The 19,509-nt window shown below is 44.5% G+C and overlaps 1 protein-coding gene across 2 annotated transcripts in view; it reads right to left on the reverse strand.

Annotated features, from left to right (window-relative positions):
- The window catches only part of LOC146186562 (uncharacterized), a 51,877-nt gene extending 36,775 nt beyond the window's left edge, over positions 1-15,102 (reverse strand). Inside the window, exons 1-2 of one of the 2 annotated variants that reach the window (XM_084607267.1) lie at positions 14,966-15,047; positions 9,656-9,703 (exon numbers count right to left, since the gene is read on the reverse strand). The gene's annotated coding sequence lies outside the window, so the exon portion shown is untranslated. Of the gene's footprint in view, positions 1-9,655; positions 9,704-14,965 lie in introns of both variants that reach the window. The other variant, XM_084607268.1, reaches the window with a different exon arrangement.
- Positions 15,103-19,509: the final 4,407 nt, after the last annotated feature.

Raw genomic sequence — 19,509 nt, forward strand, 5'->3', positions numbered from 1 at the left:
GTACATTCTAGGCACTATACAACAACTAAAGCCAAGCCCGATCAAGCAGGCACACTTGAAAAAATGATGGAATTCGAACCCATCATCTTTCTGCACAGGCGCATCCCCTATCAATGAGCCATCGATGACTGATTATTTCTTATTGATTCTTATTGTTAGCGGGGTCCGTACTCCGAGTTTGCGTCGTTTTCAGAAGTGCCGCCATCTCTCTGGCATCTAGTCACCTCATTGGCGGAAACGCCGGAACCGGAAGTGGTAGTGACATCCGGTTCCGCGGTTCCCACCAGTCAGATGACTCGAGGTTATGCAGATAAGGACACTTTCTGAAAACGACGTAAACTCGGAGTACGGACCCAGACATAAGTTTCGCCCTACAAAACCGCTCAATGAGGTCCCATATGACTCATGTGGCGATGTACAGTTCTTAGGTATTCCATAAAAGCTAACTAAACCAACGACAGATAATGAGGTATGACTCTTTCAACAGAATTTTGGTAGGTCGACTCTTTGAAATACTCCCGAAAACAGGCCCACGGCCACCCTATATCGTATGACGCCGAGCATCTTCATGTGCCGTACTCGCCGCGACATACATTTGTCCTCACAGTACTGAAAGGTTTTATGCATTTTTGAGCACACTATGCCGTCGTTTCCAATTATACCCGTTTGTCAGAACGGCAGGATGTGTAATCGGGACGCGTGCGGCCAACTCTAGTTAGTCAGATCATCTATGGCGAGCTACTGGCGCACTACATTCAGGCATATTACCGGCTTTTTTTTCACTGGTTCAAGCCACGTAGTTACCGAGTTCTGCTTGACATTGTAAAAAATAATTCTGCTATGAATGCAGGACAAACAACGAGCGTACATTTAAAAAGAGGCAGTATTACTTCGTGCCGTTATTTTATAACTGTGATAACCTCAAAAAAAGCCCAAGTCGCGCGACAGCTCCGCGCGCACACTGTAGCATTCGCCGTGAGACGATTCGCGTACTGCTGCTATTTGAGTCTTCAGGTGTTCCTTGTATCATGGAGGGAAATGTGATGCTGGCAGCCTGCTTCCCTTTGTCGTTTTGCTTACTACTACACTACTGAGATCACCAAATCCGACTATAGAAATAGCGTGTGTCATTACTCTGAATGGCTGGGTTCTTTCGTGACGTCACGACGGTCCCATAGCAACGCTTGCATCGACGCAGCGCAACAAGGAAGACGAGGATGATAGATGTGAGGAGGATCCCGCAGCGAAGCGCGTGATGCAGCTTGTTGTAAAATGAGAGCTTGTGCCCGACCAGTTTGAATGTTCATGCCATCTTTGCAATAGACTGACACTCCATTGACTTGACACAGCCAATAGCAGATTGCATTCCCAGCTTCCATTCGAACATTGGTTCAACCATGTTTAAACCTGACCTTGGCAGCTGCTGCGGAAACTGTAACTTACACTTAAGCCATTGGCCTTTCACCGCCTTGCAGGTTACCTCTCAGCACCACTCATTGAACTTTCGTCGACGTTGGTTACCTCCCGGTTGACTACTGGTCGTCGCCTTATTGACGTCACAGTCTGCGTCGCTTGCCTCGTGCCTGCCGCCAAGAGCAACGTGACTCGGCAAGCAAATGCCGGGCACCTTCACTTTGGCAGCAGCTGCGGCAACTGAGTATTGCACTCAAGCCATGGCATTTCACCGTCTTGCAGACTACCTGCCAGCCGCCATGCATCGCTGACCCTTGGATATCACTCTTATATCCCGCATGACCAGTGGTCGACGCCTTCCTGACGTCACAGCCTGCGTCCATGACCTCCTACCAAGAGAAATGTGGCTTAAAAGAGCAAGCAAATACCGAGAGCCCTGCAGCTTGCATTTCACTGACTTGTATGTTGGAATCCGATTTGGAATATTCTTGCTTTATTACTGCCTGATTTGTTCGTGCTGCTGCTGGCAACGAGTGTTACCTTTTTCGCTTTCTTCGGCATAAATTCTGAACCAGCTACGTGCTTAAAGACGTAGTACAGGACATAAAATAAGTGTGTGCTGCATGCTGCGTGCTTCTCTAAAAAACGAATTTGAACGGAACACAGACAAGTCAATAATTTAGATATTTAGTGGAGATTTTCAAGAAATGGCAACTGAAATGAAGGTAATACGAAAAGAAAACGACATTTTAGCTCGAAATGCTTCTCTCACATCGAAATGCGAAACGCTGAAGAAGCGAATGCAGAACAATTAAAATAAGATCTTGCAGCTAGAGCAATACTCAAGAAGCTAGAATCCTGAAATCAAATGTATCCCGGTGTCTAATTCTGAAAACGTTGGCGAGATCATAGAGTAGATTGGAGTAGCTATATACGAGCCAATTACAAAAAGACATAGAGGTCTGCCACACAGTGTTAGCAAAAATAATAATAATATTAATAATAATAAAATGAGTAACAATATTGTCCACTTCCTCAGAAGTGTTAAACGTAATGTAGTTCTTGCAAAAGTAATGAAAGTACGCCTTTCTATCTCTGACATTGGAGTTGAAAAAAGTGACCTGCTTTCTTAAACGAGCCCTTGTGTCCAGAACTGAAAGAACTGCTCATTGCTGCAATGGAGAAGGATAAAGATGGCGCTTTATCTGGGCCAGTGAAATAAGTATTTTTGCAAATAAGACTGAGGCCTTCGGCATGCTACACGTACCGCACGTCAGCGACCTTGAAAAGCTGAACTGAACATATCTGACGTTTACATTACCCTAGCTTCAGACTTAGGAGAGATACTTATCATTGCGGGAGAGCGTACACAGCTCGTTCGATTGAAAAGCCGTCGCCGTGCCACATCTCGGCTCTGGTGTTGGAAGTGTTCGGAACGTGACAGGAAAATTGGCAGGATCTGTCGTCATGAAGGCATGAATGGTGGAAAGCCCTAACTTTTTTTAATTATTGGCAATTATTGGCAACGGAACCTGGCGCAAGCTCCCATTGTTACTAAAAAAATAAGCTCACAGAATCTTCCCTAATCAAGTTTTGAATGGGCAAATATGCGAGTGGTCATTCTCATGTGTTGAGTAGATATTTCTGCGAGCAAGATTTCGTCCATGGAGTTCGGTGAGCGGCATAAGGAACGACACGCGCGTTTTGATTTGCGCTGCTCACTTGTGAAGCTAACGATCCTATTGCTGGAAGTGCTGGAAGGATGAAAAAGATGCTGACTTCTTCACGGAGCAGTGCCCTCCAGAGAAAGGAAGGATAGTGCGAAAGTCAGAAAGTCTCAATTTTTTTTTTTTTTTTAAGAACGCTTGACATGAAAGTTTCACTGGAGTGAACTAGAAGATTCTGCCATTCTGCCACCTCGGGCAGCGGTATGCATGGTGAGTTGTCTCAGACAGTGTCTCCAGTACTCGTAAATAACTGCTTTGCGCAGGGAAAACAAATATCCGATCGAACCAAGAAAGGCAATGACTAGTCAGTGCGTAAATTCGTTGTGTGGAACGCTCGTCTTCCCACTCGCTATAAAAATTAGCCACATCATCCCCACAGTCAAGCTTGCATGCTCTACTATGTTCAAGGGAGCAGGAGAACGGTGCCGCTTCCGCCGGCGCTGTGCGAAGGCGCTCAGCATCTGTCAGGCTCCTGACTGTCTGCGTGCTCTTGCAGAGGAATCCCATTACCTGTTCAGTGACAGCTTACATCTGACTGTTTGTGTACTAGCTACAGTTGTTGTTGCTTTTTCATAACAGCAACAGCAAGGCTGCAACCGGTGCGCGTCGTCGTCGCAGTAAAGCTCCCCAGCTTCGATAATTATGTTTCGGTGAAGTCACTGAAATGCTTTCTTGCCAAATGAGTTGGTCTAATATCTCAAATTAAGCTTATACAGGCCTAGACCGAGGTGTACATTAAATAAATAGAGGAATGTAAAACTAACGCCCAACTAAACTGCCTAGGAAAGCATCCTACAACAGCAGTTCAGCGTGCGCTATCCCACTTAGTTCGTCACGAGGGAGATTCCGAAAGTGGCGCCACGGTATGACCCGCGCCCAATACAGAAGGTGTCTTTCTTGTTCCTACAACCGCGTAGGAAATATTTACAACTTTTGAATCTTTAAATAATAGTGGTTGCTCTGATTTTGATGCCTACAAATCGCACCTGATCAATACGTTTAGCATGTATATAGTTGCCTCTGTATAAGAACGCATTTTTAACCTTATTTTCAGTAATAGAAATTTTCCTAAAGAATTAAGGATCGCGAAAGTCATTGTGCTGCATGAGGGTGGAGGCAAGAATGTATTCTTCAACTATATGCCTATATATGTACTCACGGTCTTCTCTAAAGGCCAGGAAAAGTTTATATTGTCCGAACTACGTGTTTTCTTACTAAATATAGCATAATAACACCGTGTCATTATATCATAAGGAAGGTTTTCCGACCGAACATGCTCTCTTACCACAAAATAAATAATACTGGAAGCATTTGAGCGTGAACTATGCCCTCTATGTGTCTTTATATTATTCCAGCGCTTTTGACCAGACAAATCACCTAACTTTATTACAAACAAAAAATTAATCATTATGACTTCCACGGCCTATTTCTTAATCTAATCAAATCTTTTATTCAGTAGCCCAAGCAGAAAGCAATTATTGGGAACTAGGATTCAAATATATCGTGTCAACAGTGCCACAAGGAAGCATCCTTGAGCCATTATTATTTTGGATATGCCTTAATTACATCGTTAATATCGATAGTCTTGCTGAGTTTATTTTCTATGTTGACGACGCGTCCCGATTAATCACTGCACGACGGCCAAATCATAATGGTTTGAAAGCGTACACTGCACTAATGAAGTTATCGGCCTGATCTGCTGCTAATTCTCTAGTGAATATAACCAAAAACAAAAACAAAACAGTTCTTACCACTTGAGATTTGAAAACTTTGTCATTGAAACTGAGCCTGCTATATATATATATATATATATAATATTTGGGAGCGCTCTTGAACAGCACATTGTTTTGGGATTTCCAAGGGAACATAATATAGGCGAAAAATATCTCGAGTATCCGGAGAACTTTTTAACCTGAGACGTTGCCTCCCTTAAAGTGTGAAGCACCTTATCTATAAGTCACTTTTTATGTCTATAGTCAGGTGCTGTTGTTTAGTATGGCGCGCGACCACTTTATCACACATTAATCAGTTCTCTATAATACAAAAGATTGCTGTTCTAGTGATCATGAACGTTCCATAATTAACTCTTTCCGAACCACTTTTCAGGCAAATAAATTCGGAGCCACTTCCTGAACTTTATCAGCATGTTCTCAGAAAAGGCTATCAAACAGAGAATACAAAGAAAAACAAATGGCTTGTGAGCATACCCCCTCTAAATCTAAATAGAAAAAAAATAATAGGGCAGATTAAACTCTCGTTTAAGACTGATGACACAGCGATGTTGCTTGCGTTTGGCTCGACTAAGTATATGATTATACTTCGAGACTTATTTCCATCTGTTGTCGGCGGAGAAGTGTGACAGATATTGTGCCTTTTCTTTCCTGTAAACCAATTTTAAACCGCTGATTACTGCTTTACTGCGTCTTCTTCTGTATCCTGTGTGGTGCGGCGTTCGGTGAAGCGCCAAATGACAGACGCCTGAATCGGACGCCAGACGGGGTCAGCTTCGCATATGCGTGAATCGCCTGTTGAAGTCATCGGTCATGAACGGACGTGACGTCACGACTGGATGTGACGTCATGATGATGGCAGTTCCGGTTATTAGGAATGACCGGATTTGGCGTCATGCTGACCTCCGATCCGGTCGCGACGCCAAGTCCGGTTATGGTGGCATCACTATACTGCGAACACATTCAGCTGGGCACGATAGACGGAACAACCTCCGGCTTCAATAGCAACGCTGTTAATGTTCAAAACACACGCTATCAAGAGATTTTGGAGGCAATGTGCAGTTGCACAAGATATGGTGATCAAAGTTTATGTTTCCAACTTCCGCACTCTCTGAACAACTAATATAAACGTTTATCTTCCTTCGTTTTCGCTATTTTTGTCTAGCTGTGTATAATATCTTGTACGTGTTGGTTCGGCTGTTTGTTTCAGGTTTGCCTTCTACTGTAATGCTAATATTGCTTTTTGTACTAACATACTTTGTGTGTAAAGTGCCACTTGTCTATACTTAGCATCTCTCTTGTTCTTTGATACGACATTTTGTTTTATATGCTATGTGCATTTGCACTGTTGCGTCGCTGTTAAGCAGACGGTCAGTGCACGCTGTCAAGCCCTATTTCGAGGTTTTTGTTCATGCATCTAAAATATCAATATCTGTATATGTTGATATTAGAATAAATGGATAGGATTGGATTTCGATTTATATTGGACTTTGACTTGATTGACTGACATTTTCTTCTACGAATAATGAATTGATCATAAGAGAGTTTTGGTCAATTTGAAAGTGCCTGAAGTTGCAATAAACGATGGCTAGCCCCTGAACTACCATGTCTTGTCTATTACTGCTAAACAGCAGCAAAACAAAGCTAAACAATGAGCCAAACCACTACTTCTCAGGGCACTTCCATTGGCGTAACCGGGTTAAGCATCTTCTGTTGTTTTTTTCTCGCAGGACACTTGCTAGCGGAAATCTCAAAATGTGCCGTCATTTTGGTCGTCTTTTCCCTAGTGTGTTCGTCCTTTGACGTCTTTCCTGGCGCCAGGGTAAAGCGACAGCTGTAATTGGTATAGCATTACGCGATTTGAAGGCTGCCAGTTGCGCTTAAGCTACTCCGATCGAAGTGCTTGAACGTGGTTATTTCTGTGGGAAAGCTGGAGGAGATGCAGGAACTCACCAAGCCATTTGGTTTCTGTCGTTTTTAACTGAAGAGTAAGAGACACTCACATAGAAAAACATTATTCGGTCTTTATCACTAAAACGGTCTGATAACTTAAATCACGTTACATAGTTGTGTCGCCGGAGTCCATGGCGTTCAAGGAGCCAAAGCGACACTCCATTGTAGGAAGTCGCTGCCTTTCTCGCGCCTGGACGAGGCGGCAGAGACAAGATGAAAGGAGTCTACAGCAGTTATGGAAGGAGTGCATACGCGTGATAAGCAGTGCCGAGTTATTTGGGCCTCTCTATTAAATAACAATACCGATAGAATAGCTCAACTTTATTTTTGTGCAATAAAAGTCCAGCGTTTGTTACTTTCAGTCATTTCTATTTGCCCTCGCTCATCCATGCTGCTTCGTCTATCATTTTCGAAGGTATGGAGCTGATCGCTTTCTGTCAGCTGTTCAATAAATCTGCCGATTTTTTCCCATCACCGAATGACTGTGGTCCTTCCCAATCAGAAAAAAAAAACTACAAAATGTTTTCTGTTGTCGCAACAGAATTTTCGTGCTGTTTTTGAGTGAACCTGTTGTGACAGCAGAAATTTCTGTAAATACAACAGAAAAGTACTACAGAACTACAGAAATTTCTGACGCTTACGACAGAACTACAGAATACTTTGTCGTACTTTTGACGCAGTTCAGTAGTTTTTTCGACTGGGTAACGTGCTTAAATCAGTGATTACGCATTAGGAAAAAGTAATAGCCACATGATTTAAGATCGGACGAATAAGGCTGATAGTCAAGCTAGGAATACGGCTGTCTGGAATAAACTGCATGCCAGCAAGTGCTGAGTCAGCGGGTGCATTGTATTGATAAGGAATGAGACCATTTCTCCTCAGTTGTAGTCCTGCCTTTCTCACTGTATCTCCCAGCTTTGTGAAATAGCTTCCAAATAATAATACTGTTTCGCAGTTCTAACACCTGAAATCCATTACTGAAATGTTGAGCTACGGCCGGGCGTCGAAAAAAATACTTATGGCTTCGAATTTGAACTTGCTTTGTCATCCTTCCGTCATTCTAGGTTATGATGGCTCTTTTCACTGCATGGACTCTCGTTTTGTCTCGGGATCGCTTTAGAAGGCCCAGGTTTCAACGCATTGTGATGGCTTTTGAGAGGTTTCGGTCCACTTTAAGTTCTTCCGGAATGTCAATGCTGACCTGCTTGCGACCATTTCCCTGCGTTTAAGTGTGTGTGTGCGTGTGTGCGTGCGTGTGTGCGTGCGTGTGTGTGTGCGTGTGTGTGTGTGTGTGCGTGTGTGTGTGCGTGTGTGTGTGCGCGCGTGTGTGTGTGTTGTGTGTGTGCGTGTGTGCGTGCGTGTGCGTGCGTGTGTGTGTGTGCGTGCGTGTGTGTGTGTGTGTGCGTGCGCGTGCGTGTGTGCGTGCGTGCGCGCGCGTGTGTGTGTGTGTGTGTGTGTGTGTGTGTGTGTGTGTGTGTGTGTGTGTGTGTGTGTGTGTGTGTGTGTGTGTGTGTGTGTGTGTGTGTGTGTGTGTGTGTGTGTGTGTGTGTGTGTGTGTGTGTGTGTGTGTGTGTGTGTGTGTGTGTGTGTGTGTGTGTGTGTGTGTGTGTGTGTGTGTGTGTGTGTGTGTGTGTGTGTGTGTGTGTGTGTGTGTGTGTGCGAGTGTGTGTGTGTGTGTGCACGCGCGCGCGCTTGGTCAAGGAGATAGAAACGCATGCAGTCTGTTATCGCTGACAACATAATTTTGTATCGCAACCATCATCATCATCAACCTGACTATACCCACTACAGGGCGAAGGCCTCTCCCATATTTCTCCACTTACCCGGTTTTGTGCTAGCTGCATCCACTTGACCCCTGCGTACTTATTAATCTCATCCGCCCACCTAACTTTCTGCCGCCCCCTGCTACGCTTTCCTTTCCTTGGAATCCAGTTTGTTACCTTAAGCGACCATCGGTTATCCTCTCTTCGCACTACATGTCCTGCCCATGCCCATTTCTTCTTAATTTCTACTAGAATGTCGGTAACTTGAGTTATTTCTCTGACCCACTCTGCACGCTTCCTATCTCTTAATGTTACCCCTACCATTTTTCGTTCCATAGCCCTCTGGGTTGTCCTCAACTTAAGTAGAACTCTCTTGGCTAGCCTCCACGTTTCAGCACCATATATAAATATCCCTTGCTTTTACCTTATATATATATATATATATATATATATATATATATATATATATATATATATATATATATATATATATATATATATATATATATATACAAGTGAGAAATTGCTTCATACTGTTTCCGAGTTTATTTGTAGCCGACGTTTCGGCATGAGCTCTGCCGTTCTCAAGTCTTGAGAAAGGCAGGGCTCCTGCCGAAACGTCGACTATAAATAAACTCGGAAACAGTATGAAGCAATTTCTCACTTGTATATATATATATATATATATATATATATATATATATATATATATATATATATATATATATATATATATATATATATAATTCAAAGGAGCCAGCACTCTACGAGTCTAAGGTAAAAGTAAGGGATATTTTTTGTATTGTAGTTGATATTGACAAGAATTTGCCTTGTGCTGATTTTAGAGAGAAAAAAATGCAAAGCGGAAGGAAAAACAACGCGCCGGCGTAACCATGTATAGCCACGCAAGTGAGTTATACCACACACATATGTGCTCATAAATATTTTTTATCTACTCCCTCATAGCTCGCGCCGCACTATTAGTGTAGAACAGCCTCATTAGCCCACTCACTAACATCCTTAATAACCTCAACACCACTCGCTTCGCAATCATTCTTGAGCAACTTACCCAGTGCTGCTGCCTTGTAACCTGCACAGTGGCGCAGCCGCTTCAAGCCTTCGAAAAAAAGAAAAGTACTTCAGATTTTTTTTTTTTTTTCGTTCCTCTCGTTTCTCGCGACTGATGTCACTGATATTGACAGCACTCGTGCTGCTGCGACAAAACTCGGCAATTGCCCAGAGGCATCTTTTTGGATAGAATTGCGGCCACGAGGGATACGTTGCACGAGAAAAAAAAAAGTTGCTGATATTTACTTCGGTTTTTTTAATATGCGTGTCAACTGGAAGGTCATGGCGAAGAGTGGTAACTCACATAACAAAGCAGTGACTCAAGTTAACTTAGCTGTCGTTTATCCGCTATACGTCACCAAATCATACTGTGCTTCGCGGCAATATACCGACGCAGAAAGTCTTGATGAGCATCAGCAGCCGCATCGTGTACATATACGGGTATGCGGGCCAATTCCCCCCTCCCCCTTTTCTTCTGTATTTCTCACCACACCGTCTCTTTTTTCGTCATTTCCAGATTTCTGTCTCTCGGGCGCTCGGCAATTTCCAGCTCGGCCAAGGGCGCATCGTTTCTGTGCTGCGCATCTTTTAACGTTCTGCGCCCCTTCTCAGGGCGTGCCCCCATGAAAACCATGTACGAGAACATGGTAGGAACGTGAAATACCTGCCATAATCATGAAGAGGGACGACGACCGCTTCGAACGTTTCTATTTCGGAGAACGAGCAAGGTTTGTCTTCACGCACGGTCATACAAGGCTGCGTAGCTGCTGAAATAGTTTAGCACTTACTCGTCTCTGTGTGAGGTAAGGAACCGGAAGAACGAGTCTCTCCTCGATCACTAGGTGCACATTAATTATATATCTACTGGTATTTACGATCTGGGTGTATTGAACTTTTTTCCGCTATATATATGAAGCTAAGCGCAGGACAGGTACCATGTCAACACCTGCAAGACATAGATAAGCTTCGAAATCGAGAAGACATTGCAAATGTGTGTTCGTGCAGATAGATGCAGCTCCCTATCCATTCATGCCTGGATTTGTCGCCTAACTAATGAGATCTGAGAATCCCAGTGGGGTCCACTAATTACATGTGAACCAACAAGACGATGAGGTCAATTTTTTTATACATGAAAGGTTGGGGTTGTATTGCGAATAATAATAAAGCGATATGGTTCTCGGCAAGGGAATCTCTTAAAGTTTCTGCATTCTTTTTGAGCATTAAAACTATCGTTATGGTGCACTAATACTACGCCGTGACAATCGCATGAAGAAACAAAAGCACGGAAGATGAAAGTCAACCCATCCCGACTCTCATTTTGAAGGTGAAATAAAACGAAGAGCAATGTCTGCTGTTAACATTGTACAAGTTTTCATTTCTAGGAAATTTCAAAGCGCCGTTTTGACTTGAAACATTGAATCACAATCAGTCACTCTTACTCTATTTACACAATCCGTCGTGCAGTCATCGTTGAGAAAATAAATCGTATATAATAAAAAATACGTGATACTTACTTCCTGTATATTCCTTAATTAACCCCTCATTTGCCGTAATAACCGCACGCGTTGAGATAGCGCTGGCAACGGATGTAGCACGCTGCTGGTGTTTCTCTTATCATATTCTCCGTTAATTGTTCCTGCGATGCCTTGCAGTTCCTGTCTTGGAGTGTTGTTATAAACTCACCCTTCTTTTATCACTATGCACGCGAGGTTATTCACCGCTGAACGGCATAGCAGATTTGCGAAAGTGAGGCAGACGTGCGTTTTATTACAGAGCAGACCGTATTGACAGGAATATAGCAGTTATTCAGAGCAGAATACTTTTTCTTTTGCCTACAACGCAAGGCGGTTGCAATTAAAGTCCTGACTCTTCGATCTCTTATTTGGCGCCCGTGCGCACGTCTTCAGATCGCTTAAACTAATTTTCTTCGTAAGGCTCTATTTGTTCTTTTCTCTGCTGTTCCGCGCTTGCAGCTCGTTCGTCTTCGCACATTTTTCAGCACCATGCGGAAACCGCTTCCAAACGCACTTGCAGAACAACACTTGCTCGAATCTTCGAAATCCTTCCTGCGCGATAATCCTTTAGGTCCGCCCGCTGTGCCCCGTCTTGCGTGGAAACCATGTTGCTTCGGACCAACTGCCATCGCGTGACACCCGCGGATGTGCGAAAAAGGTTTTCACACACCGCTGCCAATGTTTGGAAAGTGTGCAACAGCATCGTTGGCAGATTGTTTGCCGCAACGCGCACACCCGAAGATCGATCGATGTCATGAGTCAACCCAGGTGTGACAACGAAACCAAGCCATAGCGTTCGAGTATGCCGCGAATGCAGTGTCGAGATGACAGTGTCTTTACAGTGGAGCCGATGCAGTGTGTAAATGTTTCGCTGACGCTATTCCGTAAGATAATTCGCACTTCTAGAGGTGCTTTCCATCTTTATTTTCCACAATACTCATCAATGGCACACGCAGTTCGAGCCATTAAACTAACGTATAATCGCTCTCTCCCGTCGTGCGAATTCATCGAAGCCAGTGGGACCTGAGGACATTAGTATTCTATACGGCTAAGAATCTACGGTTGCTGATGTACTGTCCTTCAAGCGAAAACCTAAGTGACGCGTTTGCAGCAATCTTTCAGGAGAAATTAGTATTTTTTTTTTCATGCGTGCAGCACTTGCGATTCAGAAACCCGCTATCCACAGACAAGCTCGACGCAAGATGGTGTGATTAGCACAACTCGCGGCTTCCCTCGAAAATTACGAAACGCCGGAAGGGCCCCTTCATTTTCTAGCGAATTCCCTTGTCTGTGAATGTTTACTGATATCGGGCGTAAAAACTACGAGTGAAATGGAGACAGCAGTCGGAAGAAAGGAGAGTTGTGGTAAAAAAAAAAAAAAAGAGGAGCCAAAGAAGAGGAAAGCCTCTCATTTCAATGCGTCTTCTAAGAAATTGCCGTTATCAGTCGAGCGCTGTGATAACTGTTTGTTCATAAGCGGCTTGCCTTTATATTTCTTCTCTTTTCTTTTCAGTTTTGCGCTTAAGGCAAGTATGATCGAGCCAAGAAGAGGAGACCGAGTGATAGAGTCAGAATGTCTTGCAGGCCGTGGTCAACTTCTTCTTTTCACATCTCTTTAGGACAGACGAAATGGAGGAATTGCTGTGCGCCAGAGAGCTATTTAATTGGAACAAATTAAACTAGTAGACTTTTAGCTAATCGATTTCGCGCTGTGTTCACTGTAAACAGTTGTAATGCCACCTGATAGTACCGCAATATAAACCTCATAAATCAGAACGAACAAAAGTTGAGGAATACATAACCTCTGTCCTCAGATGACACGATAGCGGCGAGAGCTCCTTTCTAATTACACGCAAACTAGTATATAGTCGCAAGGCATCACCACTTTACGCGAAAGACCACATGACTTAACCATATAAATCCAGCTTGTTCCCATCCCTCACATGAGTGCACATCCACCAGAATGGATTACCTTGCTTGATGTTTTGGTGTCGCTGAGAGAATTTTAATCACTTTCAAATGTCAAAGTCGGCAATAAAGAAAGAAAAAAAAAAGCCTTGCGTGGCCTTTTCGATAGCGAGTGTAGCTAGCGAACGAAAGGTCATGGGTTCAAATCCCATTAGAACCTGTGCTTTTTTGTATGAAATCGTTTACCTTATAAACTCCAATAATTTTAGTCATACGGGGACGTTTATATCGCACTTCATGCGGTACTTTAATTACTTTAATTCTACGATTGACACAAACTGTAGCATAAGCGCTGTAGATTGTTTGAAATTCCCGCTCGAGGTCATGTGACTCTGACTTCATAACCCTGCCGACCAAACAGTATTTACGCTCACGGGAAATTACGGCGACACTGGCTTTTCTGCGACATGGTATACCCATAGGTAATTGCGTAATGCGCCACTCACAAGCATGCTGATGACTTCGTGCACGCCATTAAAGTTCCATTTCGGGCAATGTAACCACTCGCTCCTGGCTGTGACGCCCGACAGTCCGTCGGATTAGTACACGGTGATGCCAGAGTGAGCAAGTTACAGGGCTAGACAGTGGCCATAAAATTAAGGATTACAGTGATGGCGATAAACCCTCATACATAGTCATCCGAAATTTGCAGGAATCGAAATATTCACTATACTATCAGGTATGTTTAATTTAAATATAATTCATGATTCTACGGACAACGCATGTATATTTTGGTGAGCAAATGACCATCATAGATCACTCACGCGCGCTCATGACTCTTCGGACTATGCTGGTTGCTTGTATAGTGACCACACATGACATAACTCTCGTCCCAGTTAGTGAACAAAATATGATGAAGGCGAGTGTCATGGCGGCGACAAGCAAAGGACGCAGAAAAGGAAAATAAGAGAAAACTAACTCTATGGCACTATACATTTGCTACAGTTTTCACAGTTTCTGATACTATAGCGGTCAATTAGAGCTGTCAAGCTGTTGTAAAATAATATATGTTTCCGTCACCTCCAATAAAGTAGCTTCGACGCAAGCTTGGAGCTTCATTAGATTAATTGTACCTAATAAGCAAATACACACTGCGGGCACGAACATAACAGGAAGGAGGTTCAGGAATAACAGCAATAACTTTTGTTCGTGTGTTCTCGATCATGGTAAGAAACCGTTGTAAAGACAGCCGAGCTTATGGAATGCCACTAATACGCAATTGTCGGCGTATTTACTACGCAACTTGTTGCTCGCCTGCAATTCACTCCAGCTGAATATATACCATAAAATAACTCCGATCCAGAGTGCAGTCATTGACCATTTCGCTTTTGTTTGCATTGATGTGTGCTTGGTCAGTGTTGAGCGCCGTCTGTTCTCTGCGCAGTGCCAGTCGCCAAGAAAATGAACACGCAGCCAGGATACTGAATTCGAGCCGACCACGTGAAGGGCAAGGTGATGTGACAAGCCGTTTGGAAAATACGCGACTACAACCGCAAATAAATAAACGCCTCCGCGCCGTGTTTCGATTTCTCCCTTGTGCTTTTTCGGGCATGTTCTTTTTTTCTTGTTTTTTTTACATAATGATGACGATCATAACATTCATCATTACATGCCGACATCGGGAATATAAACAGCACCAAACCTTCTTTAACGATACACAATGGAGAGAGGTGACTGAACTATATGCCGTACTGCCCCTGCATTTTAACACCGGCAAGAATGCTTCGCTTCAATGGAAATTAAATACATTTCGGTTCTAGCGGCGATAATTAATATAGCAAACAAACCGAAACGTATATATGGTACTGACGCCTGCGCGGCGTACTCACCTCGACCTGCGGAACCTGCCAGCGTCCTCGACACACGTGCGAGTTGGGGAAGATCGGAGAGAACGGCGGCTGGTTATCGACGGCCGCTTCCGCGCTGTCTTCCGTTCGTGCGACACACAGCCGGCGGACGCGAAAACGTTGGGCGGGGAAGTTATTGTGCCTTAGAGGCCGAGTTCACGCCCCTGAAAAGTGCGATGACGACATAGCTCTACATACAGTCTTCTAAAAGGCCGTCCCTTGACGCGCAAACACGTTTACTCGTTCATACGGAGAATTTGTTGCCCAAAATTCATTTTGAACATATGATGGCTATTCGAGATCGCATTCATTGTACTACCCAGCTGAAATCAAACGCGAATATGCATGCGTAACGCGATATACATATATGTATGTCATCCTTTTTACTACTACTCGAGGCTTCGTGGGAACCATGCGTCTACCCTTCACAGCGCCACAGGGCATGGACATTCGCCTATATGATCCGAAGGTCGAGGGCAGGATCCGGCCGCGGCTACATTTCTATGGAGGAAAAATATCCAAACATTGGTGGGCATTTAGGTTTCGCCTTAAGGGATATAACGCGATAGGGCCAATGACTTTCATCTGGGCCTCCTTGTTCGTATACACATGCCTTTTGCTGCTCGCTTATTCACTGGTCTCTTAAATATGTACCCCTGTTATCTCACGCGTGCCCTTTAGCATACAGTCGTAAGATACCACATTATATCAAAGACCACCCGACGCAAATATAAAAGACCTGCTTTGACCAAGTGGTAGCATATGGCTTAACAGTAGCTTATCTCAATCGAGATACAAGGGTCTCGGAAGGTTTGATTCTCATCTCACCTTTCTTTCCATCCCAAAGGTTAAGCCCGGTTTGATGGTTTGGCTGCCATGCCATGTGATTTCCTAATGTCACACAACCCGCCCACCAACAGTGCCCGGCAATTTAACCTGCGAATCACCACTGCCGGAGCCAGTATACCGTGATTTTTCGGGCACAAAGCCAACGCCGACAACGCCGGGTTTTCTGCAGAAAGGGGTCTTATCATTATCGTTTTGAAATGTCAGTGTATTAATGTCAGGGCACGTTACAGACCCCGCGGGGAGGAGAAGGCGGGGGGGGGGGGGGGGGGGGGGGGGTATGTAATTTGATGCAGTGATCTCCACCCCGGAGTCTCTGTTGATGCGTCACTTCTGGCCGAGTGATATAAACCCGACAATCCAAATTCAAATTGCTGCGTACAAGTATGAATCGTCTAGCTGCTCGTGGAAAATGTATTTTTCTTCAGGGTGTGTTCGCGTTTGATTCCTGGTTGACATACTATACACCTGGAGTCGTAGAATTTCTTATTTTTCCAGAATTATGCATCTATGCTATAAGCTCCTTTATCGAATAAGTTGTGGATGGTCAAGAAGGTTTAGATGTATTAGTGCCCCCAATACAAAACGGAGCACGGGCCTGGGGAAAATGCGCTCTCCTTCGTCCAAGCTGCCGATGAGACGAACACCAAGAGTGTCAAGCAGAACATTTCGGGTGTCTCACACGCATCCAAGCTATACACATGCGCAACCACTAGGAGGGCGCGCCACGAAACGAAATTTTGTTCGTTCGTGTGCTCCATTTTATTTTGGAGGCACATGTGGCTTCGCCCGTCGACTCCGACAAGGTCCTTTGGAGTGCGAGTGCGAATACATGGATGCGCTAATCCTCTTTGTGCATGCATGCGGTCAGGCCGCGCAAGTTTATCAGTGGTTATTTGACCAGTGACTGATCCTGTTATGTTTTGGAGCTATGCGCTCGGTTTTGTGCGTGCGATATCTGGCTGAAATACGAGCGATACGAAAATACGCGAAGAGCGAAATGTATACTTGCTTCGAGTCCGAGGCTATATCACGTCGACGCGTGTACGTGCGTGCGTGCGTGCGTGCGTGCGTGCGTGCGTGTGTGTGTGTGTGTGTGTGTGTGTGTGTGTGTGTACGTGCGTGCGTGCGTGCGTGCGTGAGTGTGTGTGTGTGTGTGTGTGTGTGTGTGTGTGTGTGTGTGTGTGTGTGTGTGTGTGTGTGTGTGTGTGTGTGTGTGTGTGTGTGTGTGTGTGTGTGTGTGTGTGTGTGTGTGTGTGTGTGTGTGTGTGTGTGTGTGTGTGTGTGTGTGTGTGTGTGTGTGTGTGTGTGTGTGTGTGTGTGTGTGTGTGTGTGTGTGTGTGTGTGTGTGTGTGTGTGTGTGTGTGTGTGTGTGTGTGTGTGTGTGTGTGTGTGTGTGTGTGTGTGTTATTATGCCGATTATTATGTGCACCAGTGTCGTGATGAATTAGGGGCATGCGAAAAGTTGGCCATCATTCTTTTGCATACATAGCTGTTCCTGGCTTGCTGTCTTTTTTCTTTTTCTTTTTTTTGGGGGGAAAGGGGGGGGGGCGAGTTTCATCCTCCTACAGCACCCGTGTCTCATAATGTGATGTCTAGTCCTACCCTTTAAGTTTATTCAATGAACCGTTAGCGCTACAGCACGTGTGTTGTGTAATGTCGAGGCGCCCTGACATCTACCCTGCGGCTATATTTTCAAGGTAGAGGGCGATGACCTAGGTGACTTGCTAGATCTGCGCCCGTTACAAAGATGAAAAATGGATACACGGTACAAAGACACAGACGTCTTATGTTTTGTTTTCGCGTCTTCTTTCTTATTTTAACAGTGGGTTGGCAAAAACCTTTTACCGCGATGTAAAACTCGGGAAAGTAGTTCATGGCGATGGCAATGCGTGCCATGTGATTGATGAGAAGTTGGAAAATAGAATAAAGATGGGGATCACGATTCGTGTTTAAAGTTAACAATTACTCACTGTCGACGTCGATAACTGTATCGATGAGCAGTCTTATGTCCGGAACCACCTGTATACCCCGGATTCGCCTCTTGAACAATTTACGTCCAAAGCAAAATTTTGCCGCGCTTCTAGACAAGGGTGGGGCTGACACTTCCACCCTTGTCTAGAAGCGTCGGCGGGTCGAGTAACACTTTCTTTTTGGTGCGCTTCCAGAGAAAGCGGAGGACGTCCGGCTCCTCTTCCTTTTTGCCACACACCGGGCAGCGTGAAGTAACGTAGACGACGTGACGCTGTAGCCAGTCCTCGTTATTCATCCTTAGCACAGTTGCCTCAGTTCTAAGATTCCGTCACGACCTGCACGAGTGAGCGCTATCTCTTTTTCTTTCCTTATTTCATTTAAGTTCACCTGATGGCCACTCCTGTGCAGATTCGCCGAAATATATGACGGTCATCAAACACATGGTAAACAGTGCATAAAATATTACGATATTGCTGGCTTTGCGCAGACCCCATTCTTATTTATGATAGCGGATATGCACAATCTCAGAACAATTTTGCAGACGATCAATGAGATTCCCTTGGAATATACTCGAGAGCGCGTTTTTTTTTTTTCCTGTAGCATTCTACGTGATCACGTTGCCGTGTATGCAAAGAAATAGCAGGGGCATAAATGCTCTTTTCTCAGTCATTTATTGCGCAGTGGCAATTTCCTTTTCGGCGAATTAGACCAAATAGGATGTACAGCAGCTGACGTCTTTCCTTTCAGGGGAAAGTTTGCAGCTCAATGTTTCGACCATGACCTTGTGATCAGAGAAGTGGGCATGGCGACACTATTAACACCACAGACCGTTCTCGCGCCGAGGAGGAAAATAGCTTCGAACCGGAGCGCGCAGCGCCACTCCTCCTCTCTGGTATGTGGGGACGCGACGATAGCAACGTGGGCGGCAGGGTCATTCTAGGAAGAAAGCGCCGGCGCTACGCAGTCTCTTGCCCACAAAGCATCCTGAATAGCCTAAAAGAGATCCGCTATTTTTACAGTCTTTTTATATTCTCTTTAGAGGAAAGCGCGTATACCCGAAAGACGCAAGGAAAGTTCAGAAAATAACAGAAAGAAACGTCTTCAGGCAGTACGGCAGCAATATCAGTGGATATTCCGAAAGGTGAATGAATGTGCATGACTATATGGGAGGCGGACTCTTTCGCAACTGACACAACTCGTTCAGAACAGTAAACACAACGCATGGAAATAGTAAACACCTTGCACAGTTCAATGAGGATCGGAAGTTTTCATTGAAAAAGACAGTAGTTTTAAAGCATTAAGGAAGCAGGCTTCCTTGACGATGTTCTTGTGGCAGTTGCAGACTCTCAGAAAAAGGCTACAAAAAGAAAAGAAAACGTCGTTCAATTGCCACAGGGAAATGCACCAACAGAACAGAAAAGGGAATTTGAGGTTATACTCTATGTATACAAGCTCCACATAACTTGAACAGAGTGGTAGCGAAATTTAGGGTGGTTATTGTCTTCTCAGCACCCCTCAAGCTTGCAAAGCTATGCGCTCTAGCAGACCACGAGAGGGATAAGAAATCGGTATGTGGCATAAAATAAAAAATTTCGCATGTCTTATGCGCCGCCACTGGGATTGTTTATTGGTTTCCCCTCAACGGTGAGTTAGTGCGTAAATTGGGCAGATGCCTAAACGCGAGGCTGGCTGAACATGCCTCTTCA

The sequence above is a fragment of the Amblyomma maculatum genome, chromosome 6 (genome assembly GCF_055883805.1).
Source record: "Amblyomma maculatum isolate TAMU_Amacu chromosome 6, ASM5588380v1, whole genome shotgun sequence".
NCBI lineage: Eukaryota > Metazoa > Arthropoda > Arachnida > Ixodida > Ixodidae > Amblyomma > Amblyomma maculatum.